Source organism: Miscanthus floridulus, chromosome 15 (assembly GCF_019320115.1).
Source record: "Miscanthus floridulus cultivar M001 chromosome 15, ASM1932011v1, whole genome shotgun sequence".
Taxonomy (NCBI): domain Eukaryota; kingdom Viridiplantae; phylum Streptophyta; class Magnoliopsida; order Poales; family Poaceae; genus Miscanthus; species Miscanthus floridulus.
The window spans coordinates 1,691,124-1,703,404 of NC_089594.1; the positions used below are offsets into that span (position 1 = coordinate 1,691,124).

General features: G+C 45.0%; 1 pseudogene; it reads right to left on the reverse strand.

Moving 5' to 3' along the window:
• Positions 1-385: 385 nt before the first annotated feature.
• Positions 386-988, reverse strand: LOC136509453 (E3 ubiquitin-protein ligase RDUF2-like; annotated as a pseudogene).
• Between the last annotated feature and the right edge of the window lie 11,293 nt (positions 989-12,281).

The following is a 12,281-nucleotide window of genomic DNA, read 5'->3' on the forward strand; positions in this document are numbered from 1 at the left end:
ACGCTATCTACACGCCCATGGTGTTGTCTTTCCTTCGTTCCACAACCAGTCAACCTCCACTATGCTGCAAGGTCACCACTCACCGCCGATTCTCGTGCTTGTCAATAGAAGGTGCATGTGCTCTCCACATACAATTGCTTATACTATAGCAGAGTATCTTTACAAGGATTGAAACATGAAACCGCATATATCAAGCAGTACCACATGCGTACGTATTTATGATTATATGTATGTTACAGATCACAGCTTGCATTGCATTGGACCTAAGGTAGCTAGGTAGGTACAAGAGAACGAGATGCTGCTGGGTCGTCATATATGTTTCATAATCTATATTAGATATATGATGATGTGAAAATATCATCGGATCTTTCGTAGTCGTCGAACCCTAGCTAGGATATGATGCCTCCGTGCGTCTTGTTGCATGCTCCCGTTCCTCCTAGTCATCCCCCTCCTCCTCGTCATCGTCATCCGTGGTGGGCAGCCGGTGGCGGCAGAGAGGGCAGGCGGCGCTGCGGCGGAGCCACTGGAAGATGCAGTGCTGGTGGAAGGTGTGGGAGCAGGGCATGGCGCGGAGCCTTGTCATGTTCTCTACACCAGCTGCTGTTGGCTCCTCCTTGTCCTGATCTGCAGGATCAGCCAAAGGCTTAAGGCAGATGGCACAGTCGTCGTCGTCGTCCGTGGTGGTGACCTCCTTGAGCCCCAGGATGGCCTTGCTGGAGGCAGGGATGCGAGCACGCTTACTGATGGGACTGCGCTGGCGCCGGCTGGCAGAACCAGAGATAGCGGTTTGGAGGGACGATGGGGGTGGCGATGGAGATCGATGTCGAGATCCGACTAGTAGTAGAGCAGAAAATGACCTCCTTCTCCGAGAGGCTTCATGGTAATATGTACTACCAGGACGATAGGGGGCCAAGGCCAAGTCCACGGGATCAATGCTGTCTAGGTCATCTTCAAGCCACCATCTCGGTGCTCCAGGCACATAGCTCATCTCTCCCCAATGCAAGTGGATCCGATCCACCGACGGCCGGTATGTAAGCACGGTGGCGCGACAAGAGCTGAGCACGCAGCGGTGGATCGATCGATCGGGGCTGGCAAGCTAGGCAAATACGTACAGCGAGCGAGCAGCAATGCAAAGGGCCGGCCGGCCGGGGCTGCTCAAAACCTTTGTTACTGGCTCGATCAATATATATAATGGAAGAAACACAAGAAGGCCGGGGTTGTTGGAAGGGGAAGGTGGTGGCTGCCTCTTCCGATTCCGATACACCAACGAATAATCGGACGATCAATCGTTGCCGCCTTGCCGTAATAATCGGATCGCCTGCATATATGGCTGCATGCCTTGTTCGAGTCGGATCAAAACGTACCGATATGGATCGGAGTCGGAGCCATCACGATTCACAACGCCTAGCCGGTTGTTGCATGCAGACCCGACTTGCCCGGCCTGGCCTCCTATACGTCATCTATCTCTAATGATGACATGCATGCACATAATATGCACCCATGACACGTATGTACCCAATAACCTTGTTTTCGATCGACCACTGCAATGATTTTCTGTTTTCATTTCCTCTAAACAAAGGATCATCATTCACTAGCCTAACAGCATGCATCTCCAACCGTACGTAACGGGAAAAAATGTAATCCTAAAAGCCTGGTTTTAGTTTCCATCCTTTTGTAATCAAACGAAATAAAAATTAACACCTACTATCACCGACAGTTTCCAACAAACAGTTGCTCCTAATAAAAAATTATTAATAATAATATAAAATAAAAAGCAGGTGTATCGCTTCAACCTCATGGGCTTTGGTCCTGCTCGTGACACCGCCGCCGCCTACGGCCTCACAGTCGGTCATCATTGGCAAGTCGCAAGGCATTTAACACAAACCCAGAACCTTCAAATTAGAATCTACATTGCCCGCTCTACCTCTCAAAGTGCTCTCTGCCACTAGTAGATAAACGACATTTGATCCACTTTGAAATTTGGCTTTAGTCCCGGTATTTTTCGCGCTCGGGACTAGAGAAACCTTTAGTCACAGTTGGTAGATTCAACCGGGACTAAAGGTCCCTGCCCAACGGCTACTACGGCAGGCTTTTGCTGCAGGGGACCTTTAGTCCCGGTTGGAGCTACCAACCGGGACTAGAGGTTAACTTTTACTCCCAGTTGTAGGGACCAACCGGGAGTAAAAGTCTACTCCTGGCTAGAGGCTCCGTACGGGACTAGAAATGGACCTTTAGTTCCGGTTTCTATCTTCAACCGGGACTAAAGGCCCCCTCCTATATATACCCATTCTTTCTTCCCGAGCCCGAGCCATTTCGACCTCAGTGTTCTTGCTTCATCGCCGGCCTCTCTTCTTCCTCATCGCCGGTAATCACAAGATTTCTTCGATTCCTCCATCGATTCTTCGGTTCTAAAGGTTACCAACTTTATACTGTCATGTTTCATCAGTAGCATATCTCATTTTGTGGACTAGATATATGTGGTTTTTTATGGTGGATTTTTTTTATTTGTAAGCCATTTAAGCTCAAAATCACTTTAAAGTTTGCATATTTGGATGAAGGAAGGTTAAAGTAGTTATTCAAAACTAGTATTCAGCTTTCATTTCTAGCATGCATAGCACACTTTATGATTTAGAGATATAGAGAATTTTAGGGTTTTTTAATTTTATTTGTTTATAAAATGAGAAATTTATATTATATTAAAAATGAGTATAGAGAGTAGATGGCAACTGCTTCCGGGTCCTTGATCTCTCATCGGATTCCAAAGCGACTGAGGCCGGACCTTCCTCTCATTGCATGCGGCAAGTGTGAGGAGAAGATTATGATGGAGTACCTGGTGAGGAAGGAGTGTCCCAACAAGGGCCGTATCTTCTACAAGTGTCCGGATCGCAATGTGAGTTATTTTGTCGCATTTGATGATTATGGTTAATTTATACTTATTTTCATGATGATTGTGATTAAAGTTCTAATTTTTTGTTTTAATTTCAGTGGGATGGCACTGGATGTTCAGGCTGGTACTAGGAGGAAGAGTATGTTGAACACGTGCAAAACTCTCTTGCACAGGCGGCTACGGCGGCTGATGAGGCAGTGATCCTGTGGAAGAAGCCCATAGATGTTGAACAAACGCATGATCTGTCTGTTTTAGTTGGAATTGGTCGCGAAATCGTTATGCTGCTGAAGTGCATTTTAGCTTTAGTTTTTTTAGTGGTAGTTGGGATTGTCTACATTATAGTGAGACTTTCATAAATTAATACCTTGTGTGGTGGCATGTATGTCGTATAATTAACTAATTATGTTCTAGGTTTTAATATGGTATGTATGTCATGTAATGCAGATGAGCCGGTATTGGATGTACAATGCTGATCGCTGCTCCCAAGAGTTCATTGAGGGCGTGCATTCTTTCTTACGTGTGGCTGAGGCAAACAAACGCAATGGTTTCATGTGCTGCCCATGTGCCATATGTAAGAATGTGAAGGAATATGCTAGCTCAAGGAGTCTTCATTCACACTTGTTAAAGTCGGGTTTCATGCCAAACTATATTTATTGGACGAAGCATGGAAAAACTGGGGTTGTAATGGAAGAAGGTGAAGAAGAACAATGGGACGATGATGACATTATTACTGAATATGGTGCCTTCAATGATACTGCAATGGGGGAAGCTGAAGAAGAGGTAGGGGCAGAAGATGAGCCCGCTGATGATCTTGGTCGGGCCATTCGTGATGCACAAAGAGAATGCAAAAGTGAAAAGGAGAAGATCAAGTTCGAGCGCATGCTAGAGGATCACAAGAAATTGCTATACCCAACTTGTGATGCGGGGCAGAAGAAGTTGGGTACCACACTAGAATTGCTGCAATGGAAGGCAAAGAATGGTATATCTGACAAGGAATTTGGGGAGTTACTGAAAATCCAAAAGAAGATGCTTTCGAAGGATAACGAATTGCCCGCCACTACATACGAAGCAAAACAGGTAGTCTGCCCTTTGGGATTAGAAATCTAGAAGATACATGCATGTCCTAATGACTGCATCCTCTACCGTGGCGAGGAGTACGAGAAGTTAGATGCATGCCCGGTATATCATGCATCGCGGTATAAAGATCAGGCGAGATGACCCTGGTGATGTTGAGGGCGAACGTCCCATGAAGAAAATCCCTGCCAAGATTATGTGGTATGCTCCAATAATACCACGCTTGAAACGTCTGTTCAGAAATAAAGTCCATGCAAAGTTGTTGCGATGGCACAAAGAAGACCGTAAGGTAGACAATATGTTGAGACACCCTGCTGATGGGTCCCAGTGGAGATCAATCGATAGAGAATTCCCAGAGTTTGCAAATGACGCAAGAAACTTAAGGTTTACTTTAAGTACGGATGGTATGAATCCTTTCGGGGAGCAGATCAGTAGTCATAGCACTTGGCCTGTTACTCTATGTATCTACAACCTTTCTCCCTGGTTATGCATGAAATGTAAGTTTATTATGATGCCAGTGCTCATCCAAGGCCCAAGGCAACCTGGCAACGACATCGATGTGTACCTGAGGCCACTAGTTGAAGAACTTCTACTTTTGTGGAACAGACCAGGTGTACATGTGTGGGATGAGCACAAACAGGAGCACTTTGACCTGCGAGCATTGTTGTTCGTAACAATCAATGATTGGTCTGCTCTAAGTAATCTTTCAGGATAATCAAACAAGGGATATAATGCATGCACGCACTGTTTCGATGACATTAAAGGTATATTCTTGAAAAAATGTCAAAAGGTCGTGCACCTTGGCCATCGTCGATTTCTTTCTACGAATCACCCCATAAGAAAGAAAGGCAAGCATTTTAAAGGTAATGCAGACCACCAGACCAAGCCGGGCAACCGAACTGGTGAGGATGTACTCAATATGGTCAAGGATGTGAAAGTAGTATTTGGAAAGGCAATAGTTTTAATGATTTTAATTAAGTAGTACATTTTTTCATGGTGAAAATTATGATTATTATTTACACTATGTTAAATATTTATACGGTAAAACAAAAGAGTTTAGGTTACAGATTTTTCTTATGTACACTAATGCAAAACCAGGTCCACGAATTCTTTTTTGTAATTTTTTTGCTAATATTTTATTTACTAGGCAATTAACAACTCTCTGCATATTTATATAAAAGAAATATATAAAAAAGGAAAAACTTCTAGAAACCGGCGGGAAGCCAAACTACAGCCCACCTTTACTCCCGGGTGAATCAACCACCCGGGACTAAAGGTGGGCTGCGTTTTCGCGGCCCGCCAAAATCCCCTTTACTCTCGGGCCGTGGCTACACCTGGGACTAAAGCTTAGACCTTTAGTCCCGGTTTTAACCATCACCGTTAGTCCCGGTTCTAACCATCACCCGGGACTACTAAAGAACCTTTAGTCCCGGTTCTAACCATCACCCGGGACTAAAGGTCTCCCTTTATAAATCACGCCCTTCTCCCTTCTCTAGTTCTCTTCTTCTCTGTCTCCGCCACACTGTCGCCTCTCTTCTCCACCAGATCGATCCGATCCAGCAGCGCCGCCGCCCCCAGGCGACCACCCTAGCCTCGCCTCATCACGCGCGCACGCTGTCACCGGCCCCACGCGCACGCGTGCTTCTTCTCTGGCTGGCCAGCGCGCCTCACTTGTCCTCGCTGGAGCGCGCGCCGTCCTCGTCCCCGGCCCACCTCGGTCGTCCTCACCAGAGCGCGCCCGAGCCTTCCCCGCGCTGCCGCACCTTCGAGGACGAGGAGCCCTAGAGCCTTCCCCACGCTGCCTCACCGGAGCACGCCCGATCCTTCCCCGCACGCGCTGCCTCACCGAAGCGCGCCTGAGCCTGCTTCCCCGCGCTGAGCGTCCCTAGCCCGAGCGACGCCGCAGCAGAGGAGGAGCCCCGGAGCCATCAATTGGGTCTGTGTTTTGCTCATTTCGATTTCTTGCGTCTTGACATCAATTGGGTCTGTGTTTGGAAGACGATGACTAGCTAGGGCTCATTTGATCTCTTGTATGTGCTTGTCAGTAGCATGAATCGATCATGAATGAACCGTCAAACAAGGCAACCTAAATGACGCTTAGCGCTGGTGAAACCCAGTCGGATCGAATCGACAAAGCGGCGGCTTACGTGATCTTAGAAGATGTGTGAGGTCATGAGAGCGTGTGTTTTTTCTCAATTTTGTCGAGCAGGTCACTTAGAAATAATTTTTCCATGAAATGGCCGTGAGCTCGCCGATGTCGAGCAGGTCACTTAGAATTATTTTTTTCATGAAATGAAATACTTAGAAATCATGTCTTCTATTTTTTAGAATTAATTTTTCCGTGAAATGAAAAACTTAGAAAATAGTTAGAAAATTGTAGAAAATCCGTACTAGTTGAACTTGCGGACCGTGTTCATCTCAGCTAGCATGTTCTCTGCCGAGCGGTAATGGACGTCAAGGAGTAGCTTTGATTCTACGAGGGAGAGCGGCAACGGTCGTGGAAGACCGTGTTCCCTTCCCCGTAGAATCGGAGCTCTTCCGTGGCCAAGTACGGTGCCGTCCGGTGGAGAAATGCTCGCCGAGATGATTACGTAAGCAAGGTCAACTAGTACGGATGGTTATTTATTTAAACATGTTTTTGAGCTAGAATTTGATGGATATTTGATAACTTCAGACCTACAAATGTCATCTACAAATGTTACTATCCTCGGCAACCTAAACGACGCTCAGCGCTGGTGAAACCCCGTCGGATCGGATCGACAAGTGGCGGCTTACGTGATCTTAGAAGATGTGTGAGGTCATGAGAGCGTGTGTTTTTTCTCAATTTTGTCGAGCATGTCACTTAGAATTAATTTTCCATGAAACGCCCACGAGCTCGCCGATGTCGAGCAGGTCACTTAGAATTATTTTTTCCATGAAATGAAATACTTAGAAATCATGTCTTTTATTTTTTAGAATTAATTTTTCCGTGAAATGAAAAACTTAGAAAATAGTTAGAAAATTGTAGAAAATCCGTACTAGTTGAACTTGCGGACCGTGTTCATCTCGGCTAGCATGTTCTCTGCCGAGCGGTAACGGACGTCAAGGAGGAGCTTTGATTCTACGAGGGAGAGCGGCAACGGTCGTGGAAGACCATGTTCCCTTCCTCGTAGAATCGGAGCTCTTCTGTGGCCAAGTACGGTGCCGTTCGGTGGAGAAATGCTCACCGAGATGATCACGTAAGCAAGGTCAACTAGTACGGATGGTTATTTATTTAAACATGTTTTTGAGCTAGAATTTGATGGATATTTGATAACTTTAGACCTACAAATGTCATCTACAAATGTTACTATCCTCGGCAACCTAAACGACGCTCAGCGCTGGTGAAACCCCATCGGATCGGATCGACAAGCGACGGCTTACGTGATCTTAGAAGATGTGTGAGGTCATGAGAGCGTGTGTTTTTTCTCAATTTTGTCGAGCAGGTCACTTAGAATTAATTTTTCCATGAAACGCCCGCGAGCTCGCCGATGTCGAGCAGGTCACTTAGAATTATTTTTTCCATGAAATGAAATACTTAGAAATCATGCCTTTTATTTTTAGAATTAATTTTTCCATGAAATGAAAAACTTAGAAAATAGTTAGAAAATTGTAGAAAATCCGTACTAGTTGAACTTGCGGACCGTGTTCATCTCGGCTAGCATGTTCTCTGCCGAGCGGTAACGGATGTCAAGGATGAGCTTTGATTCTACGAGGGAGAGCGGCAACGGTCGTGGAAGACCATGTTCCCTTCCTCGTAGAATCGGAGCTCTTCCTTGGCCAAGTACGGTGCCGTCCGGTGGAGAAATGCTCGCTGAGATGATCACGTAAGCAAGGTCAACTAGTACGGATGGTTATTTATTTAAACATGTTTTTGAGCTAGAATTTGATGGATATTTGATAATTTCAGACCTACAAATGTCATCTACAAATGTTACTATCCTCGAGGTGGCACGTCCTGCAGGAGTCCATTTTATAGATATAGTTTTTATTTTTTTTATAGATATAGCTAGTGGAGTAAAAGCTAGATGGCTGCCCCGAGAGACAACATGGATGAAGAAATGATGAATATTATCAACACCGGCACTCAATTTGCCGATGGTGACCAGCAGGATGTAGATGATGGGAGTCAATACCTGGCTCTTGAAGATAACCAAGAAAATATCGTGCAAGAAAATACTGGCGAGGTATATATATTTATATATATATTTGAATATTATATATATATATATTTGAATATCTATCATCTATTATGTGTACACATGATATTTATTTATTCTTTTTTTATACGTAGCCCTCTGGATCGACGACCACAATGGCGAAAAGCAAAAATATTCGAGGCCCGAAAAAGCCATTGGAGGGGCGCTACATAATATCGGAATTCAATATCGAGACAGGCGAACCACTTGGTCCACATGCAAGGAAATCCGTGCAACACTGTGGGTACCTTGTAAGGGATAGACTTCCGATCAGTGCCCGTGAATGGAAGCAAAAGATCAACGAGCCTCATTTTAGTTTTGTCTCTGATCTTGATAAGAATTTAATTTGGGATGATATCCTTCAATATTTCACGTTGCAAGCGGATGATTATGATGCTATCAACGATGATGAATTGAAGGACCTAGTTCGAAAGTGGGCTATGAAGAAGATGGCCACACAATTCTAGACTTGGAAGAAATCCCTATACACGAAATACGTCAAGAAGAACCTAACGCCCAATTTCAATACTACGGACCCGCTCGCGAAGTTGAGGCCCTACTGGAATGATTTTGTACAGTACAAGACATCGGAAGAGGGTGAGGAATGGGTGAGAAGGAACCAAGAGAATGCCCGACAGAAGGTATACCACCATGGCATGGGATTAGGTGGCTACGCGACTGCCATTCCCAAGTGGGAAAAATGGAAGCGGACATTCTTGCCAAGGGTACCACACCAGAATCACTCAATTGGCCCAAACGCGCGAAGAATTGGTTTTTCGCTGATGGGGGAAGACTGGACCAAGAGACCGGGAAGCTGGTTCAAGTCTCAAAACTCGAAAGAGCAACACAAAGATTTTCTTATGCTCTACAAGCTAAAGATATTGGTGCGTTCAGGCCCAATAGATAGAAGGATGAACTGACATATGCCATCGGAACTACTGAACACAGTGGCCGAACAAGAGGTTTAGGACGGAGCATTTCTTTGCAGCGCGGATCAGTAGGTTGGAGGAATATGTTCATGAGTCACGGGAGGCGTTGCTTCAAGCACAGGAGCGCGAAAAAGACATGCAAGCTAGAATACAGGATGAAATCATAAATCAAGTGCAAATAGCAATGAGTGCCCAAAGACAGGCATCAGATCTAGGAATCAACAGTAATATTAGCCCCCCTGATCAGTTGAAAAGCAGCTGTGCTTCCATGGAGTTGCCAAATCAAGATGACAGAATGCTACGTTTCCCCGTGGATGACATCACTGCACCATTTACATCATGTGAGCTACATATTCCAAAAGAGAATGCCACAATCATGGTGGCTCTTGGTGTTTTTTCTCCTCCAGATCCTACCAAGACACCAAGAATCCATGGGGCAATAATACCACCTAGATATGTTAGCGTCTCAGTGGATAGAGTTAACAAAGGTTTTAGTGATCTAGCTCTTGACATTCCAGGAGGTGATGGGGAGAAGACTCTAGGAAAAGCAGAGAAGTCATTCATACTATGGCGCAAGCGCTACATCATTATTCCTGGGGTCAGTCCACCACCGCTTCCTCAACTGCCAGACAATAGGTGCGGACAAAAGTGAACGAAATAATTTTTTCACTAATTTTCTATTGACATGCATGATTAATAATAACAATTTCTTATACCTAATTATTCTTTTTTGTACTGACACAGCAGGGGCTCCGCCAACCTAAGTCCAATTATTCAATCTCCAGATAATCATAGTGCTCCGGGCAATGATTATGCAACGCCGCCACCGCCACCACCTCCATGGAGGTCTCCAACACCTCCAAGGAGGTCTCCAACACCTCCAAGGAGGTCTCCAACGCCTCCAAGGAGGTCTCCAATGGCTGCCCTGTCTCCCTTCATGACCAAGAAGCAGCCAGCTCCTAAGAGGTCCACCCCGCAAACGAAGCCGTTGGCCCACCAGCCAGCAAAGAAGAAAGCCTCCTCTAATCCAGTTATTCCCCAAAAACTGTCTTACGAGAAAAGTGAAAAGATGTGAGCAGTTTCTTCAAAAAAGTAAGAAAGCAACGAGAAGCGAGGGAGAACCTAGAGAAACCGTACTTCTACCTACCTCCAGATCTTCTAAGAAAGAAGGTGGACCAGAAAAAGTGGGAATCTCAAAAGACTCTGCCAAAATCGGACTACGACTGCTCTCTCACCAAGTCATTTGAGGCGGCGCAGAAAAAGAGTAGAGCAGGGAAAGGTGTTGCACAACTCGGACAACAATCGCAACAATCAGTCCCCCCTCTTGTCATTCGTAATGAATATGGTTCAAACTTAGACTTACTGGACGTCGATTTTGAGGACCTGGCTCGGTTTTACGAGGATACCGGTTTGGACCTTGCCTAAGTACTCGCTGAAGGACCATCTGCTCCGAAAGTGGATCCTTGGAAGAAATTTGAACATGGAAAGAGTCTATACAACCCTGAGGCCTTAGGTGAACTGGGTATGCAAATGTACCTGCTAAACAAGTGGTACATGGCGGCGTGTGAACGGGGAGAGAACTTTGTTTCTGTTAGAGTTAGAAACCAACATTACTTCCGTAGCGATGATGTTATCTATGTCGAGTTTTTAGAATTACACCAACTATGCCACCTGGACTCTCTCGACAAAAGTCTCATTAGCTGCTATTGTCTGTAAGTGTGATTATTTTCTACTATTAAAGTATATATATATATAAAGCTACATGTATATATATAAATTATATATCCTCACACTATATTTTTTATATATGTAGATATGAGATGACAGAACTTAGAAAGAGAAAGGATAAAGATGTTGGTTTCGTTGATCCAAATGTCGTATTCAAACACCCTAATCCCCCACCTCAATGCAAAGCTGAACTCGAGAAAAATCTCATGAGGTTCTTAGTGAACCAACAAAACAAGGACATACTCTTCCCCTATAACTTCAAGTGAGTGTTAAATAATTAATGTCGATCATATGGACATTTGTTCAATTATTTGCTTACTAGCTAAGCTATCTCCCATATATATATATATGTTGACTCTAGTTAATGTCGATCATATTTGTGTATAAAAACATATGCAGCAATCACTAGATATTGATGGTCATCGATATGGCCAATAGTCGGTTGAGCATCTTAGACTCGTTAAGAAAAGAGCAAACAGAGTACCAAGACATGATAGATATTATCCAAGGGTAATTTGGTCTCTCTAGCAACTATATATACCCCAATCTCTTAACTACAACAATTATTAAAGGCCAAATTAATTTTTTATTTTATTGGGCGCAGTGTTTGGAAAAGTTTCATTGAGGAACACCACATGAAACATTGCAAAGCGCCACTGGATGTAATCGCACACTGTCGACGAAATATGGTCGGCAGTCTACCTAGGGGTATGCCCAAGGTAGTAGATTATCGGCAGACAGATGCGCAAGTCCCAAACAAGACGGTGACGCAAGACAGACACGAGGTTTTATCCAGGTTCGGCCGCCAAGAAGGCGTAATACCTACGTCCTGCGTCTGATTTGTATTGCTGTATGTCAATGAGAGATGTTTTTTAGAGGGGTCCCCTGCCCGCCTTATATAGTCCGGGGGGCAGGGTTACAGATCTGGAAACTAATCCTAGTCAGTTACAATTGCCATATGTGGCCGGACAAGGATTCCTATTCTAATCGACCAGGATCCTGCTTGGTCGCCAAATCCGTCTTGATTCCTTGTGCAGGACTCCGATCAGGTGGACCGAGCCGCACGTCGTTTTTCGGGTGGACTGAACCCATCGATCCGGGCCAGCCCAAGCTTAGCCGTAAGGGTATAGGGGTTAATACCCCCACAGCTAGTCCCCGAGCATCATGTATTATGCTGCGACACGCCATTTTCACCTTCTCCGACAAGCGAGGCTTGGAACCTTGACGCCTCCGACCACCGTCATCACCGGAGAAGTAGGTTGTCCGAAGAATGTATGGTGCTCTTATAAAAAGAAAAGATTTCTATCCTGAGAAGTGTGCCCACTTGTATTTCTGAAAAGAAATGTAAGTGGTCTTGAAGCATAGCATTCTTGAACATCAGAAGCGTAGGGGTCGAAAAACAAACACATTCACCGCAAGGTGAAGTGTGCCCACTTAGTCCCCGAG